The sequence below is a fragment of the Triticum aestivum genome, chromosome 2A (genome assembly GCF_018294505.1).
Source record: "Triticum aestivum cultivar Chinese Spring chromosome 2A, IWGSC CS RefSeq v2.1, whole genome shotgun sequence".
Classification (NCBI taxonomy): Eukaryota; Viridiplantae; Streptophyta; class Magnoliopsida; order Poales; family Poaceae; genus Triticum; species Triticum aestivum.
This window is the reverse complement of record NC_057797.1, coordinates 159,678,818-159,693,062: the sequence shown is the minus strand read 5'-3', so window position 1 is coordinate 159,693,062 and position 14,245 is coordinate 159,678,818.

Sequence of the window (14,245 nt, the reverse complement as noted above, 5' to 3'; positions counted from 1 at the left end):
CGCAAGATTGAACCCAAAGCTAAGCACTTCTCTCATTGCAAGAAAGATCAATCTAGTAGGCCAAACCAAACTGATAATTCGAAGAGACTTGCAAAGATAACCAATCATACATAAAAGAATTCAGAGAAGATTCAAATATTATTCATAGATAGACTTGATCATAAACCCACAATTCATTGGTCTCAACAAACACACCGCAAAAACAAGATTACATCGAATAGATCTCCACAAGAGAGGGGGAGAACTTTGTATTGAGATTCAAAGAGAGAGAAGAAGCCATCTAGCTACTAACTATGGACCCGAAGGTCTCAGGTAAACTACTCACACTTCATCGGAGAGGATAGGATGATGTAGAAGCCCTTCGTGATGACGACCCTCTTCCGGTGGAGCTCCGGAACAGGCCCCAAGATGGGATCTCGTGGATACAGAAAGTTGTGGCGGTGGAATTAGGTTTTTGGCTCCTCTTCTGATCGTTTGGGGGTACGTGTGCATATATAGGAGGAAGAAGTACGCCGAAGGAGAACCGAGGGGCCCACGAGGCAGGAGGGCGCGCCCTAGGGGGGGGGGGGGGCGCCCCCACCCTCGTGACCGCCTCTTCTGTTCCTTGGAGCAGGGTCCAAGTCTCCTCGATTACGTTCGGTGAGAAAATCACGTCCCCGAAGGTTTTATTCCATTTGGACTCCGTTTGATATTCCGTTTCTTCGAAACACTAAAATAGACAAAAACAACAATTCTGGGCTAGGCCTCCGGTTAATAGGTTAGTCCCAAAAATAATATAAAAGTGGAAAATAAAGCCCAATATAGTAGATAATATAGCTGTAGCGACCCGACCTCAGACGGTCAAGTCTCTGTGCTTACGTGTCATCCCTGGATCGGTATGCTGACACACACAGTACTCAAGGATTTATAACAGAGGTAAATCACATGTAAAAGTAACGTAAATACTATTACCTCAATCCAAATAGCGGAAGTAACAAAGGTTGTGGATTCCCATCAACACCAACGGCAAAGTTGAGTGTAGAAATCGTAACCCTAACGTATCACTTACTCGTCGTAAGATTCCTGCAACATGAGACGTTGCAGCAACAAAGGGTCAGTACATTGAATGTACTGGCAAATTCACACCAGAGGATAATGATGAATAATGGCTATCACTACATGCATATTTGGCTGGTGGAAAAGCTCTATGGTTACAATGTTTTTGCGAAAACCAATTTTTCCCTACTGCAAAGGAATATATTTTATTTAACTACAAAGTTGGTTGAAAATATTGAGAAGGTTCCTCCAACTCAATCCCAAATTAACATCAATAACCCAACAAATTATTTAAGTAATGTGATGAGATCAATAGGATAATCCAAGTACCAGATACTCAAGATTGTCCATAACCAGGGACACGGCTAACCATGATTAGTTTGTACACTCTGCAGAGGTTTGCACACTTTTCCCCACAAGACTCGATTGCCTCCGTTGGATTTCTCGCACTACATGGTGTTTGAGAAACGTATGACCGAGACACAGTCTTTCAGAAACATTAACTCTCTACTCCGAGCAGACCATACCAAACCTACAACCCTCTACCTGCTGATCCACCTCTTCAAGAGCTTCATGTAACCTACTCAACTATGCTAGAGCCCATAATAGCTTGTGGCTGCACACGAAAGTTTCTAGCATGAATAATCTTATGATCCCTTTGAGCCTGGGTGGTGGACCGTAGGATGATCACACGGTATATCCCCGGGATCTCCTAGGACAACACTGGTATTTCCCCAGGTGTCCGGGCAAGTCCACTGGTATATCCCTAGGGTGCCCCTAGCAATCCACCCAGATGTGTATTAAAGTTGCCACCTTAAGTTGAACCATTAATTAACAATCTCACATCTGACATGGGTTCCACTCAAACCCAAACCTCGTCTACGAGCATAGCATAAAAATATAAGCAACGCGTAGAAGTAACTCCCAAGGGTTTGATAGTAATAGGGCAATAGGTTCCTACCTCATCAACTAGTTCCCAACCCAAATGTTAATGACATCCTAATCATGCAATGTTTGAGGGGTGAAACTAATGCATAAAAACTGGGTATGAAGGGGATATGATCAAAGTGTGAACTTGCCTGTACTGTTGATGAAGATGATTTGCACTCAAAACTCTTGATAGTTCTACTCGTCACACTCCGTTCAATCTATCGTGAGCAAGCAATAGTAACCACACATAAGAAATCACTCAGAAGATCGGGAAGAACGAAGAAGACAGTTCGGAAAACATCAAAACCAAGCAATTAACTCTTGCAACATAAAACAATTTCTAACAGTACCAAAATTATGTGAATTTGGCCTTATCAAGAAGTTTAGGTCAAGAGCTTCGATTTGCAAAAAGAATCAACTAAATCGGAGTTACAAAACTCAAGTTATGATCAAACAAAGTTCAAATTCAAATCTGATCTAATTCAAATTTTAAACTTCAAAAAAGATGTTTGAGTTGGATTACTGGATAGAGGACATCGTAACGAAGAAGTGGGCGTTGGTTTCATCTAATTTGGATAAACGAGTGAAAAGTTATTGCTATTTAAAAAATTAGGGTCAAGCTGTTTTATGGAAGAAAAATAGCTACGCCTAAGGTCTAATGTATAATACGTGGACTAATTGGTAATTTAATTATTCTATCGTTTTAGTCTAAAAATAATAAACTACGGAAGTATAAGAAAAAAAAGAAAGATACCTTTATAAGACAGAGAAAAGATGACTCTGAAGAATAGAGACAATTTTCCAGAAGTCGCGCGGGAGAGGAGAAAAATATTTTAAATGAATCTAGTCAAACCAAAATATTGATTTAACCCGAATCGGATGATTTTTGAAGGCTCTATGGGTCTATATTTATTGGGGGAAAAGAGGCTTAGGGGTCAAAGGCTAGCAATGTGGGACTAAACGTAGACGAAAATATACAAAACAGAGAAGAAAAGAGACGGATGGGCCTAAAGGCTTCGGCCGGCCGCGTGCACACGCCGCGGCTGCAGTTTTTTTTAAACAAAATTCGGCCTAAAAGAAATGAAAAGGCTGGCTGGGCCTGGCCCATTTAAGAGAGAAAAAAACAATGGGGCGCCAGAAGCTACTATACTGCGCATGTAGGCGATAAATAAATATGGGCCACATGTACCGTTTTTTTAAATAGAAACAGAAGGAAAACCGAATAACACAAATAAATAAAAATTTATATAGGCATATTATACATCAAAATTTTCAGAAAAAGATTTTATATGACATGAACATTTTCCTAGCATTAAATAAAATACACACAAATTCTAATAATTCCGACAGTGCTCCTGCTCTAATAAGATCCAACAAAAATCATTTTAAAAATACCAAAATGAAATCAAATTTATTTCTCTCCAATTTTCTATTGTAGGGGATCATGTTACCCTATTTTCCATGTATTTTATTTTTGGAGAAAAATGATTTGAATAAAATCCAAATAACTCCAAATTGAAAATTAATTCAAAAGAACTTTGAATTTAGTTCTTTGAAACTCCCAACTCATATTTCATATAATTTGAAGAAGTCATTTTATCTTCTCTCATGAAAATCATTGAGCTGCATGAAGTTTATGAATTGAAATATTTCCAAATGAAATTCAATTATTTTCAAATACCCTTTCATTTAATTTAAATGGAAGAAGTCATATCATCTTCGCTCAAGGGTTTTGTATTTGAAAAGAATTTGAATTCATGGAGATCAGAAAGCAAATATGAAAGTTTGGGAAAGTCCTTTTATTCCCTCTCATTTAACTTTCAAAAAGTTTCGAATTCACTCACTTTCAGACAATCAATCAAACAATCAATCAAATGTAACTATTTATTATAACATTCCAAAATTTAGAATTTTGGGATGTTACAAACCTAGCACCCTTAAAATGAATCTCGTCCTCGAGATTCGGAGAGGCTAGAAAGAAATAGGTTAGGTTCGGGGTCTTCTCAAAATCCATCGATCGTCTCCGGGGTCTCGGGTGCTACCACCCTTAGAAAGATTGTTACGGTCCCATCAATACTCATATACTCCATCCTTATTCTTGACAGGGCCGGTCTTCTCAGATCTTCAGTATAATTCCTCTCTCTGGGCTCTTCCGGTAACGAGATAACCTTTTCCTCAATTCTTTTGTCCTTTCATCTTGGTAAGGTTATTTCGAGACTGGGTCTTCTTACCTGACGGGTCTGGCGCCAGTACTAAACAACTAATCGATATCTCATGGTGGTCAACAATTTATGGTTTCTCCTGCAGGAAATGGGTCTGGGTTGATCCTCACCGTATAACCTACGGTTGGCAAAAGCTGCCTTGTACAAAGGAAAAATACTTATTCCATTCTAAGGTTTAAACAAGGTTTAATATCGTCGTCTCTCTACTATAGGTAAGTCACTCAGATTTACCATCCCATATAGCAAGGCGAATAATAAGAGTAAGTCGGTATGGTGATCAATCCATCCCGCACCCAAATCATTACCCTGTATACGGTTTAGTGAATCTCGCATTCTAACACTCGGTCATCCTCACAAGCATTGCAGAATTTTTCTTGTCAACGAACTAAGTTCTGATAAATCCATTGATTCTGCAAGACAAACAAACATCTATCGTTCCTTCACATCTCTCAGGTTTTGCGTAAACTCCTATAAGATCGTCTGCCGATAAACGTAACTTCTTCCAGGGTTTCTCCTTCGGCAATAGTGTGCTTACTTCTTGGCAGGTCCTGGGGCCTGTGGGTTATGGCCCATCTCATCACTTGTAAACCTTGAACTTATCCTCTGGGCAACTTATCATTATTCCAACATCCAACTTCCAGCTTCCTAGCATACTTAAAATCCATCCAATTGTATTGTCTCCCTTCCTTCTATTTGTACAAGACTAAGACGTGATTACTCAAACTCATGATGGAGTTATAATCATTCCATATACCAACATCATACCTCCTTTATATCCAATAGTAATTCATCTCTTCATCCTCATGGGTTATCCCACATACCGAGATATAAACTTATACTTATGGAGTCCATACTCCACTTCATGGAACATCATTATCCTTTCCAGGGTCAAGCGTCCTTACAGGGGAATATTGGCCATCTCTGCATGGCACTTCTTCAACTGGGAAATGTGAAACACATCATGAACTCCTAACAGTCCTTCGGGTGACTCCAACTTGTTGGCTACTTCTCCTATAAGCTCCAAAACTCGGTATGGTCCTACAAATTTCAGGGCTAACTTTCCCTTAACTCCAATTCGTTTAACTCCTCGCAGAGGGGACACACGAAGACATGCTCTATCTCCAATTTCATATACTACCTCCTTGCGTTTTTTAGTCTGCATAACTCTTCTGCCTAGACTGAGATACCTTCAGTCTATCTCGAATCAACTTAACATTCTCTTCTGACTCCTTGATCACATTTGGTCCAAACAACTGACGGTCTCCAACTTCATCCCACATAGTCTTGGGGTATCACACATATCGAGACAAAACTCGTATTCATTTTGTCCGAAATCCACTCAGTGGAGTATCCTTATCTTTTCCAGGGGTCAAGGGTTCTTACAGGGTACTACCACCCTTAAAATGCACAAATATTCCATAGACCATATTTCTCATATCCTCAGAAATGATCAAAATCCTTCTTCATAGAGTAACAACTCATAAAATCCATATCAGTACCAACAATGCTAACTTTATTCACTCTCAATTGATTACAATCTCTCGCTTTTCCATTACATGTCTCAACTCAACACCTCAATATAAAATAAAATTTTCTCACTTCTACTACTCCATTTCTTTTGTTGCAAACTCACTATCTAGCACAAGTCTCCTTCTCCTTGGGGCATCCTCTGGCAAAGTGCCCTGCTCTATTACAACAAAAACATATTACTTCTGACAAGTCTCGAGGTTTCCTTTTTGGGCAACTGCTGAGGTAGTGCCCTGACTCCTTGCACCTGTAACAGGTGATATGACTCAGGTCCTTCCTGGAGTCCAATCTGCTTTTCTTCCTGGACCTTTCCATGCCAATCATGGCTTCTATTTCTTGTGGGTCATACTCTACTTCCTCCATCGGGAATTCTACTAGATCCCCATTAAAACAATTTTGGGAGATGTGTCCTTCTTCTCCACATGAATAGCAAGACTTAGCGCAGGGTTTACTCGGGTCCTCTTTAGGTGTGTCCTCCACATCTTCCTTCATCATGGGTTATTCTAAAATTTCCATAAGGGCTCCTTGCTTTACTTCTTTCTTCTGCTGTACGGTTCTTAGTACCATGGGGTAAATGTGACACTAAGTAGGATAGTGGGTAATCCCTTCACACAAGAAACAAGTAATCTGCCTAGTTGGGCATTCTTCAACTGGGTGACTTCCTTCACAATTAGGGCATTCATCCTTGTGTTCTTTATGGGTGTGTCCTATTTCTCCACAAATTTTGCATGCACAAGGTTTCCTCATATCCTTTCCATAAGGCTTCAACTTCTGGGACACAAGGTGAGATCTTTGCAGAGTCAACTTTAATTCTCTCCAAGTGGTTACTCCTTGCCATCCATTCATGGTTTGGTATATCCTCCACCAAGTAGCAGCACCTCTTTCAAAGCACTGAAGAGCATGCTGGGTCATATCATTTCCAACTATAGGGTTATTCTCCATGTGATCCTCCATGTTCTGAATCCATCGGTCTGTCTCCAATTGACTCATCGGTCTGGAAAATACAAGCTCATCTCCATTCATCGTCTATTGGGTCCAAGGGTTTTGGGGTGAGATGAGAGAGAGGGAGAGGGATGCACAATACAAACAATGGTTTTGAAAAGATAGATTTTATCTGTGGCTGTCGGAAAACATCAAACAAATGACATCTCACAAACGTCGCATCTAGCGTAGGTATATAACATGGGTTTGGTCTTCTAAAGGTCAATAAATCTTCAACGTCTCCAAACTCTTCAAGCCTTGTTCATGCCTCCAATGGCTTCTTCCGATCATGATTGTCTTTCTCAACTTCTTTTGCCAGATCATCTCTGTTGGCGCGACGTCTCTCGTGATGTCCCTTAATATTTATGGAGTTGCATTCCAAACTTCTGGGTTTCAACATCCTTGGCATGAACCATGGTCCTACTGTCCTTCAGTTCCTGACGGATCTCCTGTATCTCAAAGTTTTGCTCCTCCAGCTTGGCTACTTTCAGCTTCTGGATCCTGAGTTCTCCATGAAATGCTCCTTGTCAAATATAGCTTCCTAAAGGTCCATCTTAACTTCTTGATGTAACACTCCAGATCCTGGTGATACACTAGCTAAGGTTAAAACTTCACCTCTTGCTGATAGATGCTCCATCAGCCTTCTACCATCCAATCCTTCCGTGCAAATGCATGCTTAACTCAGCACAGTGACAATAGCATAAGCGGGCGATAACATCATAGATAACCGTGTTTCTGCTCTTGTCATTTCCATGAGCTATCATTCCATAGTTCATATCTCCTGCCTTAGGGTTTTCTTGACAAAACTTTGAGTTCTCATGCTCCTTGTTTCAGTCTTTCTCCAATACACCTTGATCTCGGTATTGACAGCTTCCATAGTCTGCCAAGTTCCATAAGGGTAGCCTTCCTAGGGCATACAAATCTGGGAATTCTTCAGAGCCTTCAAATTCTCCTAGTCTTCGGAGTCTTCAACCATTGCATTTTCCATTATTATAATGCATGGTAAAATCCTCTTCATTCCAAAATGATCTTACTTGTCCGATATCTTGTCCTTCTCGGAGTGGTCTCATCAGCTGAATCTTCGCATGGTCAAAAGGGGAAAAGGGGGGGGGGTATAGTCTCACTAAAAGAATTTTTTTTAATAAGCTCAAAAGAGAAGAGAGGTAAAAGATCCTTTTGAAAAGAAAGTTTTAGAGAAAATCTTTCCTATGGGCTTGCCAATTTCTAGGGGTCACGTCCTACAGTCAACATATGCTTTGATACCATCTTGTAGCGACCCGACCTCAGATGGTCAAGTCTCTGTGCTTACGTGTCATCCCTGGATCGGTATGCTGACACACACAGTACTCGAGGATTTATAACAGAGGTAAATCATATGTAAAAGTAACGTAAATACTATTACCTCAATCCAAATAGCGGAAGTAACAAAGGTTGTGGATTCCCATCAACACCAACGGCAAATTTGAGTGTAGAAATCGTAACCCTAACATATCACTTACTCATCATAAGATTCCTGCAACATGAGACGTTGCAGCCACAAAGGGTCAGTACATTGAATGTACTGGCAAATTCACACCAGAGGATAATGATGAATAATGGCTATCACTACATGCATATTTGGCTGGTGGAAAAGCTCTATGGTTACAATGTTTTTGCGAAAAGCCAATTTTTCCCTACTGCAAAGGAATATATTTTATTTAACTACAAAGTTGGTTGAAAATATTGAGAAGGTTCCTCCAACTCAATCCTAAATTAACATCAATAACCCAACAAATTATTTAAGTAACGTGATGAGATCAATAGGATAATCCAAGTACCAGATACTCAAGATTGTCCATAACCGGGGACACGGCTAACCATGATTAGTTTGTACACTCTGCAGAGGTTTGCGCACTTTTCCCCACAAGACTCGATCGCCTCCGTTGGATTTCTCGCACTACATGGTGTTTGAGAAACGGATGACCGAGACACAGTCTTTCAGAAACATTAACTCTCTACTCCGAGCAGACCATACCAAACCTACAACCCTCTACCTGCTGATCCACCTCTTCAAGAGCTTCATGTAACCTACTCAACTATGCTAAAGCCCATAATAGCTTGTGGCTGCACACGGAAGTTTCTAGCATGAATAATCTTATGATCCCTTTGAGCCTGGGTGGCGGACCGTAGGATGATCACACGATATATCCCCGGGATCTCCTAGGACAACACTGGTATTTCCCCAGGTGTCCGGGCAAGTGCACTGGTATATCCCCAGGGTGCCCCTAGCAATCCACCCAGATGTGTATTAAAGTTGCCACCTTAAGTTGAACCATTAATTAACAATCTCACATCTGACATGGATTTCACTCAAACCCAAACCACGTCTACGAGCATAGCATAGCAATATAAGCAACGCGTAGAAGTAACTCCCAAGGGTTTGATAGTAACAGGGCAATAGGTTCCTACCTCATCAACTACTTCCCAACCCAAATGTTAATGACATCCTAATCATGCAATGTTTGAGGGGTGAAACTGATGCATAAAAATTGGGTATGAAGGGGATATGATCAAAGTGTGAACTTGCATGTACTGTTGATGAAGATGATTCGCACTCAAAACTCTTGATAGTTCTACTTGTCACACTCCGTTCAATCTATCGTGAGCAAGCAATAGTAACCACACATAAGCAATCACTCAGAAGATCGGGAAGAACGAAGAAGACAGTTCGGAAAACATCAAAACCAAGCAATTAACTCTTGCAACATAAAACAATTTCTAACAGTACCAAAATTATGTGAATTTGGCCTTATCAGAAAGTTTAGGTCAAGAGCTTCGATTTGCGAAAAGAATCAACTAAATCGGAGTTACGAAACTCAAGTTATGATCAAACGAAGTTCAAATTCAAATCTAATCTAATTCAAATTTTAAACTTCGAAAAAGATGTTTGAGTTGGATTACTGGATAGAGGTGATCGTAACGAAGAAGTGGGCGTTGGTTTCATCTAATTTGGATAAACAAGTGAAAAGTTATGACTATTTGAAAAATCAGGGTCAAGTTGTTTTATGGAAGAAAAATAGTTACGGCTAAGGTCTAATGTATAAATACGTAGACTAATTGGTAATTTAATTATTCTATCATATTAGTCTAAAAATAATAAACTACGGAAGTATAAGAAGAAAAAAAATGAAGAAAGATACCTTTATAAGACAGAGAAAAGATGACTTTGGAGAATAGAGACAATTTTTCAGAAGTCGTGCCGGAGAGGAGAAAAACATTTTAAATGAATCTAGTCAAACCAAAACATTGATTTAACCCGAATCGGATGATTTTTGGAGGCTCTATGGGTCTATATTTATTGGGGGAAAAGAGGCTTAGGGATCAAAGGCTAGGCAATGTGGGACTAAATATAGACGAAAATATACAAAGCAGAGAAGAAAAGAGACGGATGGGACTAAAGGCCTTCGGCCGGTCGCGCGCACACGCTGCGGCTGCAGTTTTTTTAAGCAAAATTCGGCCTAAAAAAATGAAAAGCCAGGCTGGGCCTGACCCATTTAAGAGAGAAAAAAACAATGGGGCGCCAGAAGCTACTACACTGCGCATGTAGGCGATAAATGAATATGGGCCGCACGTACAGTTTTTTTTAAATAGAAACAGAAGGAAAACCGAATAACACAAATAAATAAAAACTTTATATAGGCATATTATATATCAAAATTTTCAAAAAAAGATTTTTTACGACATGAACATATTTCTAGCATTAAATAAAATACACACAAATTCTAATAATTCCAACAGTGCTCCTGCTCTAATAAGATCCAACAAAAATCATTTTAAAAATACCAAAATGAAATCAAATTTATTTCTCTCCAATTTTCTGTTGTAGGGGATCATGTTACCCTATTTTCCATGTATTTTATTTTTGGAGAAAAATGATTTGAATAAAATTCAAATAACTCCAAATTGAAAATTAATTCAAAAGAACTTTGAATTTAGTTCTTTGAAACTCCCAACTCATATTTCATATAATTTGAAGAAGTCATTTTATCTTCTCTCATGAAAATCATTGAGCTGCATGAAGTTTATGAATTGAAATATTTCCAAATGAAATTCAATTATTTTCAAATACCCTTTCATTTAATTTAAATGGAGGAAGTCATATCATCTTCGCTCAAGGGTTTTGTATTTGAAAAGAATTTGAATTCATGGAGATCAGAAAGCAAATATGAAAGTTTGGGAAAGTCCTTTTATTCCCTCTCATTTAACTTTCAAAAAGTTTCGAATTCACCCACTTTCAGACAATCAATCAAATCTATCTATTTATTATAACATTCCAAAATTTAGAATTTTGGGATGTTACAATAGCATGGAGCAATAAAAAATTATAGATACGTTGGAGACGTATCAGGCATCCCCAAGCTTAATTCCTACTCGTCCTCGAGTAGGTAAATGATAAAAAGAGAATTTTTTATGCGGAGTGCTACTTGGCATAATTTCAATGCAAATCTTCTTAATTGTGGTATGAATATTCAGATTAGAAAGATTCAAGACAAAAGTTTATATTGACATAAAAAATAATAATACTTCAAGTATACTAACAAAGCAATTATCTCTTCTCGAAAATAACATGGCCAAAGAAAGTTATCCCTACAAAATCATATAGTCTGGCTATGCTCTATCTTCACCACATAAAGTATTTAAATCATGCACAACTGCGATGACAAGCCAAGCAATTGTTTCATACTCTAACTTTTTCAAAACTTTTTCAATCTTCACGCAATACATGAGCGTGAGCCATGGATATAGCACTATAGGTGGAATAGAATGGTGGTTGTGGAGAAGACAAAAAGGAGAAGATAGTCTCACATCAACTAAGCGTATCAACGGGCTATGGAGATTCCCATCAATAGATATCAATGTGAGTGAGTAGGGATTGCCATGCAACGGATGAACTAGAGCTATAAGTATATGAAAGCTCAAAAAGAAACTAAGTGGGTGTGCATCCAACTTGCTTGCTCATGAAGACCTAGGGCAATTTGAGGAAGCCCATCATTGGAATATACAAGCCAAGTTCTATAATGAAAAATTCCCACTAGTATATGAAAGTGATAACATGAGAGACTCTCTACTATGAAGATCATGGTGCTAGTTTGAAGCACAAGTGTGGTAAAAGGATAGTAACATTGTCCCTTCTCTCTTTTTCTCTCTTTTTTCTTATTTTATTTGGGCCTTTTATCTTTTTTTATGGCCTCTTTTTATTTGGGCTTCATTGGCCTTTTTTTCGTCCAGAGTCTCATCCCGACTTATGGGAGAATCATAGTCTCCATCATTCTTTCCTCACTGGGACAATGCTCTAATAATGATGATCATCACACTTATATTTTTCTTACAACTCAATACTTAGAACAAAATATGACTCTATATGAATGCATCCGGCGGTGTACCGGGATATGCAATATGACAATGATGGAGTGTGTCATGATGAACTAGATGGTGGAAAGTTGCATGGCAATATATCTCGGAATGGCTATGGAAATGCCATAATAGGTAGGTATGGTGGCTGTTTTGAGAAAGGTATATGGTAGATGTATGATACCAGCGAAAGGTGCGTGGTATTAGAGAGGCTAGCAAAGGTGGAAGGGTGAGAGTGCGTATAATCCATGGACTCAACATTAGTCATAAAGAACTCATATACTTATTGCAAAAATCTAGAAGTTATCAAAGCAAAGTATTACGCGCATGCTCCTAGGGGGATAGATTGGTAGGACAAGACCATCGCTCGTCCCCGACCGCCACTCATAAGGAAGACAATCAATAAATAAATCATGCTCCAACTTCATCACATAATGGTTCACCATACGTGCATGCTACGGGAATCACAAACTTTAACACAAGTATTCTTTAAATTCACAACTACTCAACTAGCATGACTTTAATATTATCACCTCCATATCTCAAAACAATTATCATGATTCAATCTTTTCTTAGTATTCAACACACTCAAAAGAAAGTTTCACAAATCTTGAATACCAAGCATATTATTATTAAGCAAATTACCATGCTATTAAGAGACTCTCAAAATAATTTAAGTGAAGCATGAGAGATCAATAGTTTCTTTAAAACAAATCCACCACCGTGCTCTAAAAGATCTAAGTGAAGCACATAGAGCAAAATTATAACGCTCAAAAGATATAAGTGAAGCACATAGAGCAAAACTACTTAGCTCAAAAGATATAAGTGAAGCACATAGAACAAAATTATCTAGCTCAAAAGATATAAGTGAAGCGCATAGAGTATTTTATCAATTTTAATTCATGTATGGCTCTATCAAAAGGTGTGTACAGCAAGGATGATTGTGGCATACTAAGACACAAAGACACAAATAATACAAGACGCTCCAAGCAAAACACATATCATGTTGGTGAATAAAAATATAGCTCCAAGTAAATTACCGATGAAAGTAGACGAAAGAGGGGATGCCTTCCGCGGCATCCCCAAGCTTTGACTTCTTGGTGTCCTTGGATTATATTGGGGGTGCCATGGGCATCCCCAAGCTTAGGCTCTTGCCACTCCATGTTCCATGATCCATCAAAAGAATTCACCCAAAACTTGAAAACTTCACAACACAAAACTCAAAATAGAAAACTCGTGAGCTCCGTTAGCGAAAGAAAACAAAAGACCACTTCAAGGTAGTGTAATGAGCTCATTCTTTATTTATATTGGTGTTAAACCTACTGTATTCCAACTTCTCTATAGATTATAAACTATTTTACTAGCCATAGATTCATCAAAATAAGCAAACAACACACGAAAAATAGAATCTGTTAAAAACAGAACAGTCTGTAGTAATCTGTAGCTAGTGCAAGATCTGGAACCCCAAAAATTCTAAAATAAATTGCTGGACGTGAGGAATTTATCTATTAATCATCTTCAAAAGGAATTAACTAAATATCACTCTTCAAATAAAAATTACAGCAGTTCTCGTGAGCGCTAAAGTTTCTGTTTTTTACAGCAAGTTCAACAAGACTTTCCCCAAGTCTTCCCAACGGTTCTACTTGGCACAAACACTAATTAAACACAAAAAATACAACCAAAACAGAGGCTAAATAATTTATTTAATACTAAGCAGGATCAAAAAGCAATAAATAAAAATAAAATTGGGTTGCCTCCCAACAAGCGCTATCGTTTAACGCCCCTAGCTAGGCATAAAAGCGAGGATAGATCTAGGTATTGCCATCTTTGATAGGCAATCCATAAGTGGCTCTCATGATAGTTTCATATGTTAATTTTATTTTCTTTCTTGGAAAGTGTTCCATGCCCTTTTTAATGGAAATTGAAATCTAATATTCCCTTCCTTCATATCAATAATCGCACCAACCGTTCTAAGGAAAGGTCTACCAAGAATAATAGGGCAAGAAGGATTGCAGTCTATATCAAGAACAATGAAATCTATAGGCACATAATTCCTATTTGAAACAACAAGAACATCATTAATCCTTCCCATGGGTTTCTCAATAGTGGAATCCGCAAGATGCAAGTTTAGAGAGCAATCATCAAAATTACAAAAATCT